Raw genomic sequence first — 24,446 nt, 5'->3', positions numbered from 1 at the left:
TTGCATCTGTGAAAGCTAGTAATTTCACTTAGATCATTGCAGACGTCAATTTTCTAAAATTGGTTATTATATGACGCTTTAATTTACTTAAACACATGGTGGATGCCAATACATTTATAAGTATGGATTGTTTGACTATTGTCTGGCTTATCTCTCCCTAAAGAATATGTTCGTTTCCTCCTAGTTATGATGTTTGATTAGAATCAAAGATATATAAAAAGTAAAATATCAATGATAGCCAGCTAATGCTTGAGAATGCAATTGGTCAATCCCCCTTAATCGTCATTAACGAAAAGGGTACATAACATAAAAGAGCATACGATAAGAATCAGTTCAGCAACAGAACTTAACTTTGTAGAGGAATTCTCGACGAAGAAAAAATTAAGTATGGCTATGGAAAGACAAAATTTATTATTTTGATATTTTCATACTTGTACAAAACCGTATTGGTACCAGAATAAATAATATAGAGCTGATAGTTTATGAGTTGTTTAGCATTCGTCATTTCGAGATATTTTCTTGCTTGCTATACGGTGTGGGTTTAGCTCATTGCAGAAGGCAGTGGTGTGACCTTTGGTTGCCAGCTTCTTGAATCTTCGTCATTTTGTTTCTGGTGAAAAGCTGTACAACAGGCAATCGTATCCCATCCTTTTAGATTTTCTTGTATACGGAAACAAAGGTATAAGTTGACAAATAAAACCGTACCAAGGAATTATGATAGTTACTTAAAGAATACGCAACGTGGTCTGTTTTGCTGCTTTTAAAAATGAGGTCGGCATTTAGGCTGCTTTATATGGTTGTATAATATGCTGAATAGTCAATTTTAATTACCACTGAAATGTGAGTTATAAATATATACATATATGATGAAATGAGATATGTGTTCGGTCAGCGATCATGCACAAATTCAATATATTTCATTAGAAAAAAGCAAAGAACTGTAAGTAACATAATCATTATGATGAAATAGAGCTGACACATGGAAAAGGATTGTGTGTGAAAGACTGCGTGGGAAGATATTGTAAGAGATATATACTTAATACACGTATAGACTAATTAAGATAACGCAAAACTGTAATTGTTTAACTTTTTCTGAAACCTACAGAATTCGGACCTTTGTTTTTTTGTATTATAAGTGAAAAGTTTTAAACTGTTTGCCATATCGAAGTATAAAAAATGTCAACATGTCGGTTATCATCTTGTTGTTAGAACGTTCACGGTTTGTCGATTCTTTAAAGTGTCATGTTGTTGATCTTTCTATGGTTCACCCTTTCTTTTTACCCTGCATTTTGATAATTGTTATGGGTTCAATATTTTCGTAAGGAAAAGTAAATGTGGGTTTCAAGACAAATACTTACTACAAGCCAAAAGAAAATACATATGTTGTTGAACATTAAAATTCGTGTTAAACATTTATTCCGATTTTCACGAAATTGGGTAATCGTATCCAAGGAATAATATAGAATCAACTCCTTTACAAAACTTAAGTAGAACTTTTCTTTTTCAAACGTGAAATAAAAATTCCGAAATAAGAACATCTACGCCTAATGTATGACATTATCTTATGTTGATAAGTATTATTTTCCTCCTCGTTTAACTCCTTCGAAAATAAAGTCTTTCTTAACCGTGTTAACCAGTTATCTTAGAAAAACCATAAACACTTGATCGGTAATACGTACAGACGTTTTTTTCTGTTTAGACCTCTAAACAATTTGGAATTAAAAGAATTTAATAACTTTTTATCAAGAAATATTCAACTTCATTGGGAGCATGCCTTTCAGTCATGACAACTTTACAACAATGCACAGGAAAACGAACAAAAAGATATGCTATATCTGGTAATTCATTGTTGAATTATAAAAATGTAATTATAAGTTCTGCGCTTTATCAATCTGCTTCGGTCAACGTTTTTGCAGCCCAATACACTATCAAATAAAAGTATTCAGATCTTAAATTAAGCTCACATTTGTTATTGTCTATAGTTTTCTTCAAAGTATCAATTGTATTGTGGGAGTTTCACTTTATCTTTATTTCAATCGTATTCGCATTAATACAAAATTGACAGAATGTCCTAATAACTTTCTTGTTCATTTCGGCTATCCCTTTAAAATAAACAGAATAAGACTGATATATATCTGTCATTTATTTTTCCCTGTAATTTTGAACTGTAACGTTTTCCTAATCGATTGCAAACACTGGTTTTGTCTATGAATGCTGATTAATTCCTAGCTTCCTTCCTAACAGTGTGTTGATGTATTTTGATTTGTATAAACCGGAAAGACAGCCATTGACCATCCTTTATTGTATAGAATGGTTGCTATTAAACCCACACATTAAACTATCAAGGTAATGCTCTCATACATTTCATGATTATGACAGAAGACACTTTGGAATAGAATAGCTTAGACTCAGAAATAATGAATTTATATCAAATAACTGAAAGCTAGAAAAGACATCCAAGCACATAACTTTTCGTATAGGGTTTAAAATGTTTTAAGTCAATTCTTCACTGTAAGTTGACCTTATTACATTCAACCACTTATACAATGTATACTGTAAATTCTCAGTTTACCAAGATGATATTCTCAGTGCATATACACTTATGTTTCAAATTTAGCCGGAGTTGCTCCGATATTTTATTTTCTTTTATATTTTTCAGATGTATTTTTTTCTCTCAGTTGTATTCATGTAAAACATTTTACCTTGACTGCTGTACCCCTATTTGAACAATTTTACTTATTATGTCTGTTAGCTTTATTCACGCATCGTTGTCAATATAATGGAATTTGATTCGACTGTCGTACAAGAGAGGTTGAGTGCTATTAAACTAGGTTCAATCCACCATTTTTTCTACATTTGAAAATGCCCGTACCAAGTCAGGAATAAGACAGTTGTTGTCCATTCGTTTGATGTGATTTATAATTTGATTTTGCCATTTGATCAGGGACTTTCCGTTTTGATTTCTCCCAGTTCAGTATTTTGGTGATTTTGCTTTTTCCCGTTCATTGTCCGATTTTCAAATTTTGGTCAAAATCGAAAAATGTTTAAACGAAAAGTTTACCTTTTCCAAATCAATTAGACAATTAGAGAAATTTCAACATATGATACCCGCATAGTTTGAATGAAGCTTGAACATTGAGTTATAATATAAAGCATGTTTTTGTGCTGTTTTAAAGCTTTTCGTAATTTATTTTCTTTTCGATTTTTTAGTGTTCATTCTAAAAATGAACCGGTCTTAGGAATATATTTTGAAACATTAAGTGTATATACAGTGAAAAAATCGTGTTGCAAAAAGTACTTGCAGTATAAGTGGTTGAATGGTCGTGTCAAAGTACAAATAGAACCTCTTGTTTCAAACGTATTGTTTTATGCTTGTTGATTTACGTTCTTAGAACTTGTTGACTCATGAATTGTGTATAAGTTTGCTTGATTAATACTATATGTAGTGGATAAGATTGTTAATTAGTATCAAATTTAACAGTATAGTTCGATTAATTGTTGAGACAAATACACTGTTGCCTAAAAACAAAACATCCAAAATATACATAAAATCCTCAGATAAAATCATTGAACATTTGACAAGGACTGTAATAGTTAGATTTAAAAGTCGGTAATTTAATAACCTTCTTTGAATAATCGAGATGCTGATTTTACATAGAATTTGGTTTCATTGTGTCATGTTTAGAGAAATTACTGCTTCCAAGAAAACTTATTTTAATGCATATAATGAATGTTTCACAAAACTTAAATTCATGGAATCATATATCTCTCCTGTTTAAAAAAAAGAATAAGATGATATAAACATTAAATAAGGTTCATGATGCAAGATAATATTATTAATATCATAGGACAAAAGTTTGAGATGCAAGATCATTTCAATATCCAGGTCAAAGTTTTGTGAAGCAAGATGATATTAATATCCAAGAACAAAAATTTGGGATATAAGATCTGTTTTATACCTAGGCCAAAGATTTGTTAAGCAAGAGAATATTAATATCCAAGGACAAAAATTTGAGAAGTAACATCAATTGGACATCTAGGCCAAATATTTGTGAAGTTGTGGAAGCATGATTATTAACAAGGAAACAGGATCTTGATTTATAGGAAGCAAAATGATGATAATATCCAAGATAAAAGATTTTGAAACAAAGAAGATGATTATATTCAAAGACAAATGTTTAGGAAAAAGATTAATAATGGTATCCAAGGTCAAAGGTTTCGAAAGCAAGAGGATAAATATATCAAAAGACAAATGTCGAGAAAGCAAAATGTTGATAATATCAAATGTCAAAGGTGAAGGAAACAAGTTGACGAAGAAATTTGGAAATAATATCCACCGGAAAATTTGAGGAAACAAAATGATAATAATAAATTCCAATGCTCCTTCACTTCGTACTTTTTTTGGCCTTTTTAACTTTTTTGGATTCAAGCGTCACTGATGAGTCTTTTGTAGACGAAAAGCGCGTCTGCCGTATATACTAAATTTAGTCCTGGTATCTATGATGAGTTTATTTCCAGGTGAACAGTTTCGAAAGCAAGAGGATAATTATATCAATTGGCAAAGGTAAGGGAAACAAGATGATAATAGTATCCAAGGTCAAAGGTTTTTATAAGCAAGAAGATAATTATATTGGAGGGCAAATGTATAAGAAGCAAGGTAATACTATTATTCAGGGGAAATAGTTTCGAAAGTTAGATAATATTAATATATATGCCCATTACATAAAAACAGACAACCAAAACTGCACTGGTGTGCTTATTTTACAACTGGTTTTTTTCTTCAAATTAGTCCAATATTTTGAATTTCACTGATCTTATGTGAATAAATAAAGGCAACAGTAGTATACTGCTGTTCAAAAGTCATAAATAAAATGAGAGAAAACAAATATGTGTTACAATTCAAAAATTGAGGGAAACACTACAACTAAACAACAGAAACACTGAAGTGAAAGCAATATTCCAAATACTACACTGTATTGCAATGTCAGCAAACATCCTGTTGTAGGGATTTTGATGTGAACCATATGATTGAATTCTCAAGAGAATTCTCGGAGAGCTAAACATTAGAAAATCCAAGGGTATGGAGTATAACATGAGTAACTATATAGTCAAAAAAAGAGTCCGTCTAAAATAGATTCAAAACCACTATCATTTAACAATTTATGCAAAATTGCTTAAACTGTACTCTAAAAGAAAATAGTATCTACCAAGGTTTAAGGCTATCGATAAGTTAACTAGCTAATCATCCGATCAAAACGATGATAGGGGTCTTCATGAACTCGAAGTGAGTTGTGAGCTGCTGTTCCGTGTTGAATGTCTCAATGTTAATTTTTAGATAAAGACCATCAATCTATGTGGCATTATTCTATCTTTGGTATTGTACGATGTAATAAAATAATTTTGTGTCATAAATTACTGTAACAACTCATTTCTATAATGAAACATTTAAGTATTCAAATTTGTAACTTTAATGTCAGTCATTCAATGTCGGTAACGCAAAACAGTATATGCAGATATCAAAATGGAGCTTAAAGACAGAAACCTATAAAAAGATTCCTGAAGTTTACATAAAATTATTTAACTTATGAACTTATAAATAACACTTTTTAGATTGGAACGACATAAAGTGCTTTTGGAATTTGCTTTTGGCAGAAACGATTTCAAAATATTAAAAAAGCTTTGATGCATAACAAACGCCTATTTGTCAGGGCGTTTGTCGTTCATTTTCCTCTTAGTTAAATGTTTTCATTTTGAATACCCTCAAACGTTGTAGTAATTACTAATATTTCCGTGTATTTTCGTGTGTTTTTGTCCATCGATAATAAGCTTTAGGTGATGTGAAACAATTGCAATTTGATAGACTAAAATGATATCATTCGCATGCATCATAAACAGTTTGTACAATTATATCTTACACAATTTAAATAATGGTGTATCTTATCTGTTTACTTCATCCTGTCAGCTCACCTTCACCATAAAGGTAATAACATAATGATTTTATTTTGCAATGTTTGCGTTTAATTATTTTTTTCTAATTATGGATGACTTGTAAATGTGTAGTTATTTACATCATTATTTCTCCTTTTACATGATACATTCTTTTTATATATGCTAATGGTTTCGTTGTATCCAAATTAAATATATTAATTATCCAATGTGTGAAAATAAATGCTAAATGTAAAGCTATAGGTGTTAATTATCGAATGTGTGAAACTAATTGTTATAATAAATATAGTGTTAATTTTCGAATCATTAAACAAATTGCTCTACATAAATGCAAAACATTAATAAAATTAGCAAGTTTCAATTTAACTCTGTTGAATAGTTCATGGTCTCATTGACATACCATTAGTTTATATTGACAAGACATGTTGTCTTATTTTAGAATCATGTGATACCGATTTAGTACAAAGTAAAGTCACAATAATACTAAACTACGAGAAAAATCAAAAACTGAAAGTCTTTAATCACATTAAACGGATGAACAACAACTGTCATATTCATGACTTGGTACATGTAGAAAATAGTGAAATAAAAATTCGAATTTAGCAGTCAGTTTGGTTTAGTTTTGACAAAATGAATTAAGAATCATTTCTAATGATTTATTCAGTTGCAAGTGAATAATTCGTTCCTATTTAATCCGTATTCATGTGAACTTCAATTGTACCTGTTATCTAGAGATGAGTTATGCATGAACAAACGTGATTATCTAGTAAAAGGAACATAATGTCAACATTGAAAGTGAAACAAGGATGAATCGTTTGATTGACTGGTTCGATCTAAAAAAAACAGTCCTTCAGGTAAAAAGGATAATAAACATATCGTTTTGACCTATATGAAATCAAACGAATAAAGAAAAATCCAATTGCACGAGTTCGCTATATATTTATATCTATGATTATCTATGTTTATGTTAACAACGGGTCATATAACCAGTGGGCAGTTTTCGGAAGGTCAACTCTATAGTTTAATAAATGGCGTCTAGACTTAAATAAACACAAAATGCGGATATATAATTCGTTTCAAGTTTCTGCATCGTAAATCGTCCATTTAAGATTTTTTTATTTGGATATACGTTTTAGTAATTTGTAAGTCAATTGTGAGAATTGGAGTCAAATCAGTGACAGCCAGTGTCCAATTAATAAAGCTACCTCAATAATAAATAAATTCACATAAACAGACTTACATTGGTCCTTTACTCCAATAAATATTGTAAAAGAAAATAATTTTGTATGAATTAAGATTATGCAGGGTAAGAATAGATTTTATTCAGCAACCGAGTACCACAAACACATCATTAATTCTGTCATATCTAAGATGATACAACGATATTCTGTTTATACGTAGTGCAAAAGATATTTAAACAATTACAGATATCAATTTTCTGTCACGTATAATCCTTTTAAGCCTACAAAAAAGGGAAAATCGAACCAAAGATGCTTTAGATAAGATATATAATTGATACACGAAAAGCTATATAATCGAAATTATCATCTCCGAATAAGATGAATTTTTCACTCATTAGTCTGATTAACCATATAACTAGCTACCACAGAACTAAAACAACCAATTAACATATAGAAAAATTGATGGTTTAGAGATTAGGGCACATAAGGAGATATTCTTTCCATTTATGTTTAGTCACTGGTGAGTCTCGTGTGGACTAGACGCGTTTTTGGCGTATTGAATTTTAAACCTGATGCTTTTTGTTATCTATTGATCATGCTTTTCTTTGTCTAATATGTTCTGCTTTTTATTTGTATTGTAGTCCTGTAATTTTTTGTTTTCATTTTAATGTTATATTTAACTGTGCCATTAAAGTGCGAGGTTTGGCATGCCTTAAAACCAGGTTTAACCCACCACTTTTATTTCCCTTTAAAAGTGTCCTGTACCAAGTCAGGAAGATGGCCATTGTTATAATATTGTTCGTTTCTGTGTGTGTGTTGCATTTTAACGTTGAGTCGTTTCTGTTTTTTCTTATTTTTGAGATAAGACGTGGCACGGTACTTGTCTATCCCATATTCATGTATTTGGTTTTGATGTTATATTTGTTATTCTCGTGGTGTATTGTCTGTTGCTTGGTCCGTTTCTGTGTGCTGTTGCGTTTCGGTGTTGTGTCGTTGTTCTCCTCTTATATTTAATGCGTTTCCCTCGGTTTTGGTTTGTTGCCCCGATTTTGTTTTTTGTCCATGGATTTATGAGTTTTGAACAGCGGTATACTACTGTTGCCTTTATTTAGTGTTGTAATTTGGAAATAATCCACTTGAACGACTGGTTTTATCCATTTGAATGCCTTAAAATATTTAGCACAGTGACCCCCATGTGTCTTTTCATAGTCTTATGAAAAGCTTGTTATTTTGAAATTGAGTAGCGAACTTCCCTAACACTTTGGAAGTACAACAAACCAAGCAGCTAACAGAATTAAAACAGATGTACATAAAATATCCCCTTACGAATACCTGAGATCGGAAAGTGAAAAGTAAAATCACACAATTACCGAACTCCCATATCCTCGATTTTACTGTGTGGGATGTATAAATACTTTATAAACGACATATCCCTATTTTGAAGTGGCTATGTACCTTTTATATTCAGTTTGAATTTGCTTTTCTTCCTTAAAAAAACCAAATATATGTGAAACTGGCAGTTACGCAAACCACTTTCTATCTATATTTGATCATATAAGCAAACATTATAAAATACATATATTTCCTACAGGTATACTCATTACAATGTAAAAGATGGAGTTTTGAGTCGAATTTACTCCAAAAAACATTACACACATCTTAAGTGTACACACTTAGACAATAATACTACAAACGTCTCTGATACACAAAACAAACATAAAAGTATAGAATATAAGGGTATACATGTATGACCATAAGACAAAATAACATGTGCAAAACACAATATGGAGATATTAGGTATACCATTTCTAACCATAAAACTACAACAAAAACTTCATATGGTTAACGAAAGACAAAGCTCTATCTCAGGGGGAGACAAATTCAATTAAGACCACCAAGCTGCAACCAATACTAACGTATCTATAAGACATACTACTACGAAATAAAACCATATGCAACAATTGACGGTGGTTCATTACCAGTATGAACTGGTTTAAATAAAATACATTAATTTCTAAGGTTAATTGCATATCATTTATTATCGAAAAATGTTTGAACATCGGTATACTACTGTTGCCTCTATTTTTGGATGGGTTTTTTTAAAGAAAGGTTTCATTCATTTTGAATGTTTTTATAAAAAAAGCTTGTGAATTTTATGAATTTATGTTCTAGTTAATTTTACACAAAACAAAAGAGAAATTTCCTTTTAGTTTTTAACGATTTGCGTGGAAAGTTAAAAACAAATTTGCCGTCAATAGACTTTAAGGAAGTTTGCCTGTCATGTTTTGGAATACTTTGAGATATTTTTGGAATCCTCTGGTTTTATCCATATGAATTTCTTAAAAGAAAATTGCCCATTGACCCCCATTTTTTCATTTTATGAACAGTCAAGAGAGAACATTTTTTCGCCAACATTTCAATTGCTTATATCTCTTAAACGAGCACATTTGAAATAAATAAATGTCCTGTACCAAGTCAAGAATATGGCAGTTGTTATCTAATAGTTCGTTTCTATGTATGTTGCATTGTCGTTAGTTTTTTGTTGCACTTCAGTGTTCCGTTGTTTCGTTGTCTTATGGTTGATGCGTTTCCCTCGGTTTAAGTTTGTAGCTTGATTTGTTTTCCATCAAACGATTTATGACTTTTTAACATCGGTTGCCTGTATTAAACTCGGGACGCTGTAGATATAGGCGTCAATATATGAGAAACCCAGTAAACATATTAATATAGCAATTGAAGAAAAATATTTAAAGATTGTTTGGTAATGAGTAGGGAAATGTCTATGCACACCACATATCGCTGTTAACGGTCAAGAAAATTCGATCTGCTTCCTAGTTCTACTGTGAAATTTCATTACTGTAATGAGTCATTAAGGTTTGTGCACTTGGATAAATGGCTTAATTCAGAGATGATACAACAATCATACTAGTTCATGTCCAGGCTGGTATTGATAGAAGAAATATGTCAAATTGGTCTTTATGTCAAGCGCTCAAACTGAGATAATGGTGCAACATTGCAAAATAAGAGCAAACATTTTGAAATAGCTAGACCCATCAAATCGGACAGAGGCACAACAACTTATAACGCAATGAAATATTTCTTCCTATTTACAATTTCTGTTAGAATGTTGAATAAGGATGTAGGATATCAATTTTTTGAATATCGAGTTTTAAATAAATTAAAATTTTTATTTTCTATTTTTCTAGTTTATGAACATTATATTCATATCTCGAAGTTATAATTCCGGATCTAAAATGATAATAAGGGGCTTTTGTATAAACGAAATAGATACTGGCATTGTCTGTACTGAACATAATTCTTAACATACAAAATACAGAAGTTGAAGTTTAGTCATTTTAAAATAAACTTCGTTTATTAGATTACAAATTTCTATGTAACTATGCTGTTTTGGATAATGGATTTCAAACATACTTTAATGCTGCTTATGTTGAATACATTCAACAGAGGCATCTTGAAAATGAACAAAACTGTATCAATTTGATTTTACATTTTCTTCTTCAACGCCTACGGATTCCATCAGTCATCTTTTGTGGTTTTTAATAACATTTACTAAATTGAAAGATACGAGAGGACAAAGGCAATGTAGCATGAAATAAGATTCCTATACTGAAGCATCAATGAAAAGGATAGTTTACAGCTACAGAAATATATGCCTGATCATTATAAGAAAGATGTTTGACGTTTTCTGTGGGTTAAAGTTAGGGTATCCCTCTCTTTTGTATACAGTAAACGTTGTTATTTGATTTGCATGTTTGCTTACAGCTATACACTCACGAAAATTTTGGGAGCCAAAATGATCATAACATTTTTCAATCGAAATATGACTTTGACTACTTTCACAATGATGATTGATTCATTGTTTCTACAAAAACGCCCAGATCAGGTAATAATGCAATAATTTCCTACATCTTCATAACACAAAAATAAAGGCAACAGTAGTATACCGCTGTTCAAACTCATAAATCCATGGACAAAAAACAAAATCGGGGTAACAAACTAAAACCGAGGGAAACGCATTAAATATAAGAGGAGAACAACGACACAACACCGAAACGCAGCACACACAGAAACGGACCAAGCATCAGACAAAATACCACTAGAATAACAAATATAACATCTAAACCAAATACATGAATTTGGGATAAACAAGTACCGTGCCACGTCTTATCTTAATATCTCAAAAATAAGAGAAAACAAACGACACAACATTAAAATGCAACACACACAGAAACGAACAATAATATAACAATGGCCATCTTCCTGACTTGGTACAGGACATTTTTAAAGGGGAATTAAAATGGTGGGTTGAACCTGGTTTTGTGGCATGTCGAACCTCGCACTTTAATGGCAAAGTTAACTATAACATTGAAATGACAACATAATATTACAGGACTACAATACAAATAAATAGGAGAACATATTAGACAAAGAAACACATGATTAATAGATAACAAAAAGAATCAGGTTTAAAATTCAATACGTCAAAAACGCGCCTCGTCAACACAAGACTCACCAGTGACGCCCAGATATAAAAGATCGAAAGGGAAAAAAAGTACAAAGTTGTACAGCACTGAAGATCAAAAGTTGAAAAAGGTTGTGCCAAATACGGCGTTGTTTTTATGCTTGGGATCAGAACATCCTTATTATTTAGAACAATTAATGCTATTGTAAACAGTAAATTTTATCAAATGAATATGAAAGAGATATACATAATGAAACTGAAGTATTAACTAATTACTGAAAACTGAACCCGAATACATAATGCTAAGACCAGCACAGAATAGACACACCCGATTCAGTTCAGGCCTAAAACTATTCAATAGCTAGTTTATCCAAAATGGGACAACAAAGCACTAGAAACAAGAATGGTTTGTTTAGAAAAAACGGGGCATTTTGCCTTGCACTTTGCCAAGATGCCAGGTACTGGCATGAAAATACGGATTTTTTGTGTTATCAAAATTTGCGGTTACAAAATGTTAGAAATTATTATAAATAAGGAATGTATCTCCCACGTGCAAAGCTCTGATTACTTTCACGGATTTGGCTATACTTTTTGGACCTTTTGGATTGTAGCTCTTCATCTTTTATATAAGCTTTGTATTTTAAATATTTTGGCCACGAGCATCACTGAAGAGACATGTATTGTCGAAATGCGCATCTTGTGCAAGAAAATTGGTACCGTTAATTTTTATAATTGTACAACTCTCTTGGGCCATATGTGTACCAATAGACTGCATGCTAATGTTTTGACTTCAGTTCAAGAAAGTAAAAAAAAAAAAAAAAATAGAAAAGAGCAAAGGAAAATCTGACGAAATTGTTTTACAATTTGATTTGCATTTTTCCGTGTGTGTATGTGTGAATGTGTTTACATTGAATAATCATCAAGAATTAAAAGAAAGACGTGTATGGTCCATTTAAAAAAAAAGATATAGAAATTTTAATAGATGTCTGGAATTAGATTTAAACATCACCAGTCTGTTGCTACACCTATGCTCCTAAAGCGTTGTTGCAGCGATTCTTAATACACAGGATATTGATATAATTACGTCCTCAAGTGACAAAAAATGTGTACATCCCGCTCGGTCAAACGCAAGAGTATTACTGCCAGTCGAAAATAACTCTAACAAGGTACGTGTTCTTTGAAATCGGTGTCATTATAGTACGTTAATAAACGATTGGTATTAGAACTGTTTCAACATCAAATTATTTTAAAAAAAACACGATCCGAACGGACAATTTATAACAAGTATTCAGAAATTTACTATGTTTACTTCCTTTTTTTTGTAGATTAAAACATAAAGACAATACTTTTGATTTTATAATTACGTCAATTTATTAGAATAAATTTAAGCCTTTAAAGTATACAAACAAATATTTTAACAGTTTCGGTTCTGTCTTGTACTGTTAAAAGTTAGGTTATGGTTAATAACATATGGCATACATTGTATTTCAAGGCATCTATAAAGTTCGACCATGTAGTATCAATTAAACACTGCTTCCGGTATATATTTATAAACTCGGACCATACACTATTGTGTCGAGGACAAATCAGGTCAACCTCAAATTGATTCATCTTAAAAATTACTATAGATTTTCTAGTAAAATTTGACGATTGAATAATGAAAAAAAAGTACACGAAATAAAATGCAAACGAATTTTTAAAACAATTTCATCAGATGCTCTGTTTTTCTTCTTTCCTTTTTTTTAAGAATGTCTGGAATCACATTCAAAACATTAGCAGTCTGCTCTAAGCGATTGCTGATTATTAAAGAGGAGATAATTAGCTCATCAACAACATAATGACTAAACTGTATGATTCCACTGTGATACTGTCGTCGCCATGTGTTTCTCTTTTATACACATAGACATTGGAGAACAATAAAGTAGTCGTCTTTCATCAGTTTTAGACAATCCAATGAATAATCAATAGACTTCTGACATAATCTAATACAGATATTTGAATTTATATTGTCTGACAAGATATGTTTGTCTTATACGTTAGCCACTTTAAATCTTCCGAGACATATAAATATATAAATCATTTGATGAAACAATAACGAATAGTGACATAATTTCTATAAAGCACGCCCCCTAGTGGCATATCCAACATGTGGTTCATCTAAAAGTACAAAGCACATCTATAAAATTGGAAATTGTGCAAACTGCATAAATGATGATTTTTGCTCGAAAAAAACTACGTGGAATGATGCCAATGTTATTATACTTTCGTTTACGGTTCTTTACCATGTTGCTGTAAATGATAGGCAGAAGATACCGTAGGGATATTCTAAATCACAAGTAGAAAAAAAAGGCAAAACCATTGGCAAAAAAAGGAAAAAAGAAAAAAAGAACCACAGCACAAAAAAAAACACAGCATAGAAAAATGCGGATTGAGTAAAAAAAAAACCGGGAGTGATTTTTAGCGCTTAAGAAGAGTCAACATATCGTGCTTCACATATGTAGCATCCGTCGTATTACTCAAGACATTGACAAGTTATATCAAGTGGTAAGGCATCACCCAATAGTGAATTGTATTAAATTTAACTCGTTTCTGACTCTAAGACATCACAAAATTAGAAAATCATCGGTCATGTCTATTTTCTAATCCTTAAACTTGACATCTTTACTTGCAATAAGGGCTGCCACCACATATGAGGTCGGAATCAATAACCTTGGAGGAGCATATAACATTTCCGATGTGGTCGTTTTGTTTTTAAAACATTCGTTATTGGTCCATACCCATGAATTTTGTCTCATTGCTTTAGAAATGTTTAATTCGAGTGTTATCCTCATGATTCTTATTTCTAATTCTCCTTTGAGGATTTTTTCATTACAGGAATTAAGCAGTCTGTGTAATTTCCGTAATATCTTAAATTTACAGCTCATTGTGGGAGATGCAATTTACTAGCGGATAATATTTGATTTTTTTATCATTTGATAATACTATTGAAGTATTATATAGTTTCATTTTACTTCCATATTAATACAATCCTTTTATGTAGGGATTAAACGTAATATATCTTACTGATTAGCTTGGATTCACATTTCCCCCACTTATTTGCATTGATGGGGAAGGGTTTAGATCTTAATTTAAAAGCATAATACAATCTTTAATTTAGTTTAACCTGCCTCGTCCATGCGGCCTCATCATGTCAGGAACAACTAAAGATATTGTGAAATGTTTTCTCATTTTGCAAGTTTAGTAAAGAAGTCAGATCTTTGAAAATTGCTGGGCGATTTAGGGCTTGACATATTGTACAGACATTTGCCTGTTGCACCAGATCAAAGGCTGCTATCTAAATGCTTTTAACGGAGTTGCGTCCTTAGGTTGCTTTCTAATTGACCACATATTATTTAACTCGGAAAATTGAACAAGGTACCAAATATTAATGACTTAGCATATTCCTTCACCAAAACGTTCAGAATAGTGTTCTGTAGAACTGTACATTTTGATGCGTCTTCGTATCGCTGAGTTATATAAAACACGTAATCCATATACTAACGAGTGCATAGTCTATAGCTAAAATTGACTTTGTAGGACTGTGCAAACATTTCTGTTTATTCTGCATGAAATATTTACTTTGTTTTAGCACCAAAAAATCAATCCGTTATATCCTGTTCGTTATAGAACTCAAGTATTTTCCTGTGATTTCGTTGAATCTTAGTTTGCTTGAAGCTCATAAAAATTAAAGTCCAAATTATTTAATATTTTGTTTGATATTGAACCGAATAACTTTTATATTTAATTTTGTAAGGGTAGCCTTTTTTTGTTTTGTTTACATGATATGTTAAAGAAAACGTTTCCTAACATTACATAAAAATAAACCACTAAACAAATAAGTAAGTAGATGAGAATGAAATTGTTACATGTACAAATAAGTTTGAAATAATGAAATAGCAGACACCGTTTGCATAAAAAAAACCCCAGCAACATTAAAAGGAGAATTGAAATATAATCGCACCATCTTCTACCTTCACAATAACTTCAATTTCCCCCCCTTATCTAGAACATAAGTAATTGATAGGATATATCATTTTGTTAAATTAATCAATAAAGCTAGGAATATGACAGTTGTTTTCCATTCGTTATATGTGTTTGATCTTTTGATTTTGTAATTTTATTTTATTAAGAACTTTCCGTTTTGAATTCCCCTTGAGGTTCGGTATTTTTGTTATTTTACTTTTTAAGAGCAGTCAGTCTTCATAACCTAACCCCTGACCGAGTCTTCATAACCTAACCCCTGACCGAGTCTTCATAACCTAACCCCTGACCGAGTCTTCATAACCTAACCCCTGCCCGAGTTTTCATAACCTAACCTCTGCCCGAGTCTTCATAACCTAACCCCTGCCCGAGTCTTCATAACCTAACCCCTGACCGAGTCTTCATAACCTAACCCCTGACCGAGTCTTCATAACCTAACCCCTGACCGAGTCTTCATAACCTAACCCCTGACCGAGTCTTCATAACCTAACCCCTGACCGAGTCTTCAGATACAATGTTACAGATCTCTAATTTTTTAAGTACAAACCAGCAGCTATCTACAGTAATTTCCTTTTCTAGCCACCTGCAACATCCTTGTACTGGGTAAACGTTTCGAGCCAATTGACACATTCGATGCTGTGAAAGCATTATAATAACAACAAATCTGGCTTAATAACTGGTAAAATATTTCTAAGCAATTGATTTGAATAAATATGATCAACGTGTGCGATAAAAAAAAAAAACCCAACAATTATGCAATGCATCTTTTAAAAAATATCAAATATATAACTGTTTTGTCAAATATAATAAAGCATCTTACGTGGGATAAAGATCCCAAATGTATCATTATAGGTTTGGTGTCTAATGTACATCCACCCCTTATCATGAATTGCTGTTAGGTAGTAATGTAGCATAGAGAAGTATTCAATTATTCTCTGAATTGATCATTGGTTACTATTAGATATATTGCATTCAATGTGATCAGTTATCTGAAGTCAAGCAATGAGAGCATCGTTATATTGGCACGTACAATATTATCAATGCCCAAATTCTGCTTGATAAATAATCATTATAACATCTATAGTACATTATCATCTGTTTATTATGTCTTTAATTTTCGATAATTTCAATATCAACTATCAGTTTTGGGATTAACCTGATCACAAAGTCTTTAGATCCAACGTTTGTTCGTTGAATCCGATACGATATAACGAACCTTTGCAACGTGGCCCGTGGATTATATGCATCTTCTTAATAGACTGGAAGTAACAGTTGTCCAGCAGTTATACCGATGCAATGGTAGTCATGAAAATGCCGATTTCCAATTTCACGACATGTTTTTTTCCGAATTAGCTTAAACTAAATACACTCGAGTCCCAAATTTGGAAGAAAAAAAAGAAAAATCACAAAAATACCGAACTCAGAGGAAAATCAATTTGGAAAGTCCACAATCACATGGCAAAATCAAAAAACTAAATCCCAATTAAATATAACAGTTCAGGAAACATAAAAATACATTCAACTATAGATGTTATACCCATACATCTTTGATTCAACACAGTCTTAGATCAATACTGCCTGGGGATTATAACCTTATTTGCAGTAAAATGACAAAATTAAAGAGAATGTAACGGCCGTTCCCGTCCCAAAGGCGCTGGGTTCGATTTTACAAAAAAGATTGATCGTAAGTATACATAACCTTATACAAAGGGCACCTACATTGTAGTTGTGATAATCAACCTAAATGAATACCAACCAAATGGTTGTAATATATTTGTTTTACTACTATCACCTATGCCACAGTCCTAGTATCTATGATGAGTTTATTTCTTAAATGCTTACACTATTTATAAAGATGTTTCTCTTCTCAGCGTGCATATATGCTTGGAAAGCATGTCAAAGGTACACGCGACATTTTTAAACTAAACTAGAACTCATAATCATCCACTGATAATTACCCGGTCACACTAAATTTGTTTTAAATATCTTCATTATCTTAAAACAACAATCGATTCAAAGTCAAAGAAAAGTTCAGTTCATATTTTATCGTTATTTTTAATGCGATCTCGAATAAAATAGGAAGGTGAGATGATTCGCTGAATGAAAATCTTCTACTTGGTAAATGCAATGTGATGTTGAAATTCCTACTGAACCATTTCACTCACGTTTTTGTCATTTGCTGTTTCAATTAGATATATAATTGCGTGTAGTTTTATAGTTTAGTTGTTTTTAGTCAGTGTAATTTTCATTGTTGTCAGTGTTAAATGAGGTTTAGATGTGGTCCTTCCGATTTCCGTATTGTAATTTTTTTAGGTAATTTTCTTACCTGTCCATTTTTGCTCATTATTGTTCGTTCTTCTATCGTTGCCATATATTTCTCCTTTTTAAATTTATCATATTCATTTTCTGTAGATTTGACCCGATATACTAGAACGTCTGAACTATTCTTTCGGAGTCTCTGATAGCGCCTTATCGTGGATCGAGTCTTACTTGAAAGATAGAACTCAGCGAGTTGCCATTGGCACCAAACAATCTGACGATCTACGTCTTCAATATGGTGTGCCTCAAGGCTCTGTTCTAGGACCAAAGTTATACTGCATGTACTCGAAACCTGTTGGTGAAATATGCAGGCGACATAAAATGCTTTACCACTCGTATGCCGACGACACTCAGGCATATCAAGTGATTAAACCGGAAGGTGATTGGGACGATCTATCCGACCGTTTGAAAGCGTGTTTGTCAGAGATAAGCGATTGGATGACATCAAATATGCTGAAACTAAATCAGGACAAAACAGAGCTCATCGTCTTTGCTCCGAAACATCGAGTCAAACAGTTATCCAAGTATGAGCTACCCTTCGATGGCACTATTTTAAGTGATGCGAACTGCGTTAGGAATCTAGGAGTGTTCTTTGATAAGACCTTGAGTATGGAACAGCAGGTAACAGCCGTCTCAAAATCATGTTACCACCAGATTCGAACCATCGGAAACATTAGATCGTATATCACCGAAAATGCGTGTAAGACACTAGTCTGCTCTCTTGTCACCTCCAGATTAGACTATGGGAACGCTTTGCTATATAATGTTAACTCTTCCACTATAGCAAGACTACAACGCGTTCAAAACACAGCAGCTAGACTTATCACAAGAAAAAGGAAGTTTGACTCTATAACACCTGTTCTGATGCAGCTACATTGGCTCCCCGTGAAATACCGATCACATTTTAAACTTTTACTTTACGTTTTTAAGGCATTACACGATAAAGCACCTAAATATTTGAAAGAACTGATTGTACCATACGCTCCTATTAGAACACTTCGGTCAGAAAATGAAGGACTCATAACGAATCCAAGAGATGTCCGCACTAAAACATACGGTGAAAGACGATTCGACCGAGCTGGAGCTACATTGTGGAATGACCTACCAATTCATTTACGGAGAGAACAATCGCTTCCTCGTTTTAAAAAAGGTTTGAAGACACATATTTTTAGACTGGCGTACTGTGATGTGTAAGAAATGTGATAATTTATTATTATTCTAAAAAGTTTAAGAGATAGGATCTTTTTTATTTTTAACTTATTTAAATTTTTAGTTTTGACGATTTTATTGAATAGACAGTTTTATTTATCTTTTCATTGTGTTTTACTGGAATGTAAATACTTATAATTTTCATCATTATTCTTTTATTGATTGTTATATTTAATATGTTTTATGGTATTCATTGTGATATATATTTCCCCTGTCAATGCTCTTAATTTCCATCATTATTCTATTTAATTTCTGTTTTATTCTTATGTTCATATATATATAATTGCTATTATTGTATGCATTGTGATATATATTTTCCTTCAATTTTATATGTTAAGCGCTTAGAGTATTATGTTTATTAGATAGGCGCTATATAAAAGCTATGTAATAAATAAATATTCTTTATCCTATAAACCCGATCAAAACCTCGATTTTTGTGACGGAATTGCCATTCAACTTTTAAACGTGCCTGACGTACCTATCGCATCAACTTAGATATCGGTTTATATAAGAAAGATAATTGATAAGTTTATTTAATAGTTCTATGCAACGTGCTATTATTCTACAGGCATAACAGTTTTGTAGTTTAGTTGTGTAAACCAGTTTAGTTTTGAGGGCTTTCAATGATTTAGGAGGCGTAGTGATTTTATTAGCGCATGTACATTTGATTTACATACTGACAACATACTGACAACAATTGTAAATAGTTCATTTATAGTGTTTTACCATATCAATGATAATCTATGTCAACAAAGAAGCGCTGACTACTGGGCTGGTGATACCCTCCACCAGCAGTGTCATCCACCAAGTGGTTGTAAATAAACTCATCCTGTATACAAGGATTAAAATTGTGTACGACAGACGGGCGTTTTGTCTAATACTCATCAGTGACGTTCGAATAAAAACAAAGTTGAAAAAGACAAAAAATAATACAAACATTGATTGATCCTTTGAATAAATTATTCTAAAAGATTAAAACAATTTAACATTGTAGTTAGAACTTCAGATTCTGTCTTCAAAGGTTCTAATTGGGGTTTTTTACAAATTAAAACTAACTATATCAGTATTCAATTTGTGGACATTCGAACGCACTTCCTGTCATTTAGTATATTGAATTGGGTTCTTTCTTACTTTTAGTAACTGCGTTTACTATTAAATACTAGGAGTTCTCTTGTGTTTTTTGTCTTCATTCAATTTTTTTTGCCTTTTTTTCTAAGTAACATTCTGATTATACAGTTTGTTTGATGTAGTGATGTAACACCACTGTCAAAGGTTAGCGAGTGTGTGTTATGCGGACACATACATTCATTCTGAATGATGTAAAGAAACCTGTAATATAGCGTTCATCGTATGTTTCTGTCAGTCTATTGTATTTTTGTTTTTATTGTTTTAACCATACCATTGTTTTTTTCCATTTTGGAGTTACTAGTATTTTTATTTTGTCATGTCTACTCATTTGTTTTCGCTCTTGGGAAAGGCCGTGCTTTGACCTAAAGCTGTTTATGTCCTCGTCCCTAAGTATATGATAGATCGGTACCACAACTTTTTATGAATTACATTGTATGTATTATGGAGCTTATTTTTTACAGCAGCTTTATTGAGAGTGTGGTGCAAAATAATCATTTTGTTATTTGATTTTCCCATGTGATTATGGACTTTCCTAATTGATTTTCCTCTGAGTTCAGTATTTTTGTGATTTTACTTTTTACAGAAATGGAGTTTTACTATTGATTTGAAGATAGCTGTATTCTTAGCACCAGTTAAAAATATTTTTTTTATAAAGAAAGAAAATTCAACAAAACAAATCGTTAGAACCTTTACTCATTTTGAAGAGTCATGTTTCAAATAAGATAAATTTATCATTTGCTGAATCAAGTGAAATAAGACGACATTTTACTGAGTTAAGGAAAATTGCTTGTCGATCAGAACAACTAATTGCATGTTTTGTTGTTTTATTGTCGTTTATGAGTAATGGTTAAGAGTGCTATCAACAAAACAGCCGTTTTCTTTACACTACAAGATGGTATTTATTGCGTAACTTCTTCTTAATCACTTAGGCTGACAATATAATAAGAGTACCAATTTTCCAAATGGCAACTGATATCGATTGCACTTTGGATACTCAAAGATATTATTTAGAAATAGTTTCGATAAAGCATTACCGTGGAATACATCAATTCAACAACGCCTGTTTATACTTAAGAAAAAAAAATCATATTTTATATTTTACTACAGTAGTTGATACGACATGGACAAGCGTAGTATTATTATGGCGATTTCCTTAACATATATATACTTATAACTCAAACAAGGTTATGTGAGGAAGAAAAACAAATGTTCTAACTAAATACGTTCTATGGTCTCCATTATGATTTGTTGACAAATAACAGTCGAAATGTACCAACTATGAAAACAGATGAGTGGGGTTGAATTCGAAAATATTTCACACCGATATTGAAAAGTTACTGATTATAAACTGATGACAATTAATTCTTCCTCGACTGAAAACTAAAAAGAGTTTATACAGTAAAGATATGATGGAAATTTTTAAGAAAAAAATAACAAAAAATATTTATTTTTTCTATTACAAAAAATCATTTTACATTATGATCAGGACAGACTAATATGATGTTGCCTTATCTTTACAAGACATGAACAATCACGATTTTAAAATATTTTTTTTATATATAAATATAAGCACAACGATTATCTTTCAAGGTGGACAAAATTTGAATTCAAGATGAGGATACGATAGTGAGACGAGGAAAGAAGGCGGGATATGGCCGTTAATATCTATGACACATATATTTTATAACGATAAAAAAGTAACAACATGATAAATTCCGAAGAGGTGACTACAACATTGTCATTTAGATTTAAACGGAAGAAACAATCATCTTTCACAGATATTTGAAATGATACACAAACCCTAGAATATCGTATCCATTGGGATGTACAAGCGTTGTTCACATGCTACTGCATAGATATGGAAAGGTCAAAATAGGAAAGTTGAAGTGATGACTTTTATTGTAAATATTAGTTTTCACATCCCTATCGATTTCTAAGTTTAAGCTAAAGCATTGAGCAGACATAGCAATATCTGTGATGCCCTTTATATAGAAATAAAGAGATGTTGTAAGAGTTCCAAATAAGACAACTCTCCATCCAATGTATAAAAAGTAAACAATTATAGATCAATGTATAGCCTTCAACGCGGAGTCTTGGCTCACACCAAACAGCAAGCGTAAAACATCACAAACCTTGTGTATAACAATTTAAACAAGAAAACCAACGGTCTAATCGAGAAACGAGAATCACTTATATGAACAACATTAAAAACGGCAAACACTGAACAACAGGTTCCCCACTTACGACAAATGCAGCGTTTTAGTTCACATATGCTTTGTGATAGATGCGACAATCATATTCATAAAACATTTAATTCAATCAGTGCAAGTGAAAATCAATTATAAATCTAACCTGAAAATCAAAAGAGAATTCTGGTTTCTTTTCTAAGTTATAAACTTTATAAATATTTCACAAAGTATGATTGGTTCTTTTCTTGAAAAATGTAAATTTACATCAACGTTGGACATTGATTAAGAAATGGAATGATCGCTATCTTGTGGATTTTTCCTTTGATCTTTTTTTGTGATAATTTTCATATCATGCTCCTCGCTTGAGATGGAAAAATTATCGCTAGAAACTAAGGAGGATACGTGGCGTTGCTAACGAAATTGACATGAAATTGACAACGTCGTCATAGGTAAAGTAGCGAGAAACAGATTATCATTGGTCATCTCAACTCGATTGCTTTTCTCACTTTTGCTGTACCAGCTCAAGCGAGAAAATCAATATCGTTGAGATGATCAATGACAATCTATAATTATCATATAGATCGGTTTTTCTCTCAAGTTATTTAATTTTTGTTTTCATTGTTTGGAAATATCTTTGAATGCTCATTCTGTAGTTTTTATCTAACCAGATGGTTTTTTCGACTTTTTTCTGTTCATATCTGTATTTTGAATAATTATAAAGCTGTCGATTACTACCCCAATAGTCAATTTCGAGAAGGCAACAATTCACTGCACTCAGTGATCTTTAGTCAAAACTGAAATTTCAACAGTATTTTTAACACTTAAGTCAAACTGCTTTACTAATTACAAAATATCCTTGTATACTATACGACCTTCAGTATGATGGTGTTAATGGTGACATAAGAATTCATTTACAGATTTATTAAATTGCGTCATATTCTTGAACAAAGAACGACGATAAATGAAAGGAAAGTGCACATTTATATTGATAATTTTAATTCATTTCATTATGGAATGTAACTTCGGTAAAACTAATAATTTAATATCTAGCTTTTACGAATGTAGGATTTAAGTTATTTTTATTTAAAATGAAAGGATGAGCATTAGTTAAATGCTTTATGAAAACAACTAATTTTAATTGACAGATGTAAATGTACTTTTACCGAAATCAAATTCAACTTATTATACCAAAATGAATATCAGAAACGATCAACATTATGTGCAATATACATAGCACAATTTCAAGAAATTTAGAATTGAAAAAAACAGTGAAAGCAATAGATAACAATGAGACTAAACTGCTGGTTCGAATTCAGATAAGATTAAGCATACAGTCCGTTGATTTTGGTACTCCTTAATATTTTACGATAATTCAGTTCCGTTCCTATTGTAAATGAGACAAAGGAACAACCAAATGCATAAGCTGAAGTTATTAGATGACACTTATTTCTTATATTGTGTTATTTACAATATTAAATTCTTTTCCAGATGTAATTGAAATCAAGTGAAAATAACAATTAAACTCGAGCAATTAAATTAATGTCATCACACACAACTGATCGTGAAACTTGCAAGGACATTTCCCCTGGTTATGTTAATTCCGACTTTTTAATGTTCTAGAAACCCTTTTTTGTCTGCATTTTCAACTGTATTATCATGTTTTAGAGTATAAATAGTCCAAAGGTGTTGTTCGTAATATAATTAGATATAATTTCCAATTTTTCATTACTATAATTATGAATAAATAGACTAAAAAAGCAGTTTTATACATCCTGTTCAATAAAAAGTTGTATGTCTTAATTATTCTTTTAGCGCATTTATCAATGTCTATAATTTTTTTTATACGGACGTAAATGCCGAATGATTAACTTGCCTCTGGTGGGCAGTAGAATTTTTGGTGGGTTTAAAAAACATGATATAGATCATTTAAAAGACAGAGATGAAACCCAAGTAACTATCAAAACCATAATT

This window comes from Mytilus trossulus, chromosome 4, assembly GCF_036588685.1.
Source record: "Mytilus trossulus isolate FHL-02 chromosome 4, PNRI_Mtr1.1.1.hap1, whole genome shotgun sequence".
NCBI classification, from domain to species: domain Eukaryota; kingdom Metazoa; phylum Mollusca; class Bivalvia; order Mytilida; family Mytilidae; genus Mytilus; species Mytilus trossulus.
Note: the sequence above shows the minus strand (reverse complement) of the source record.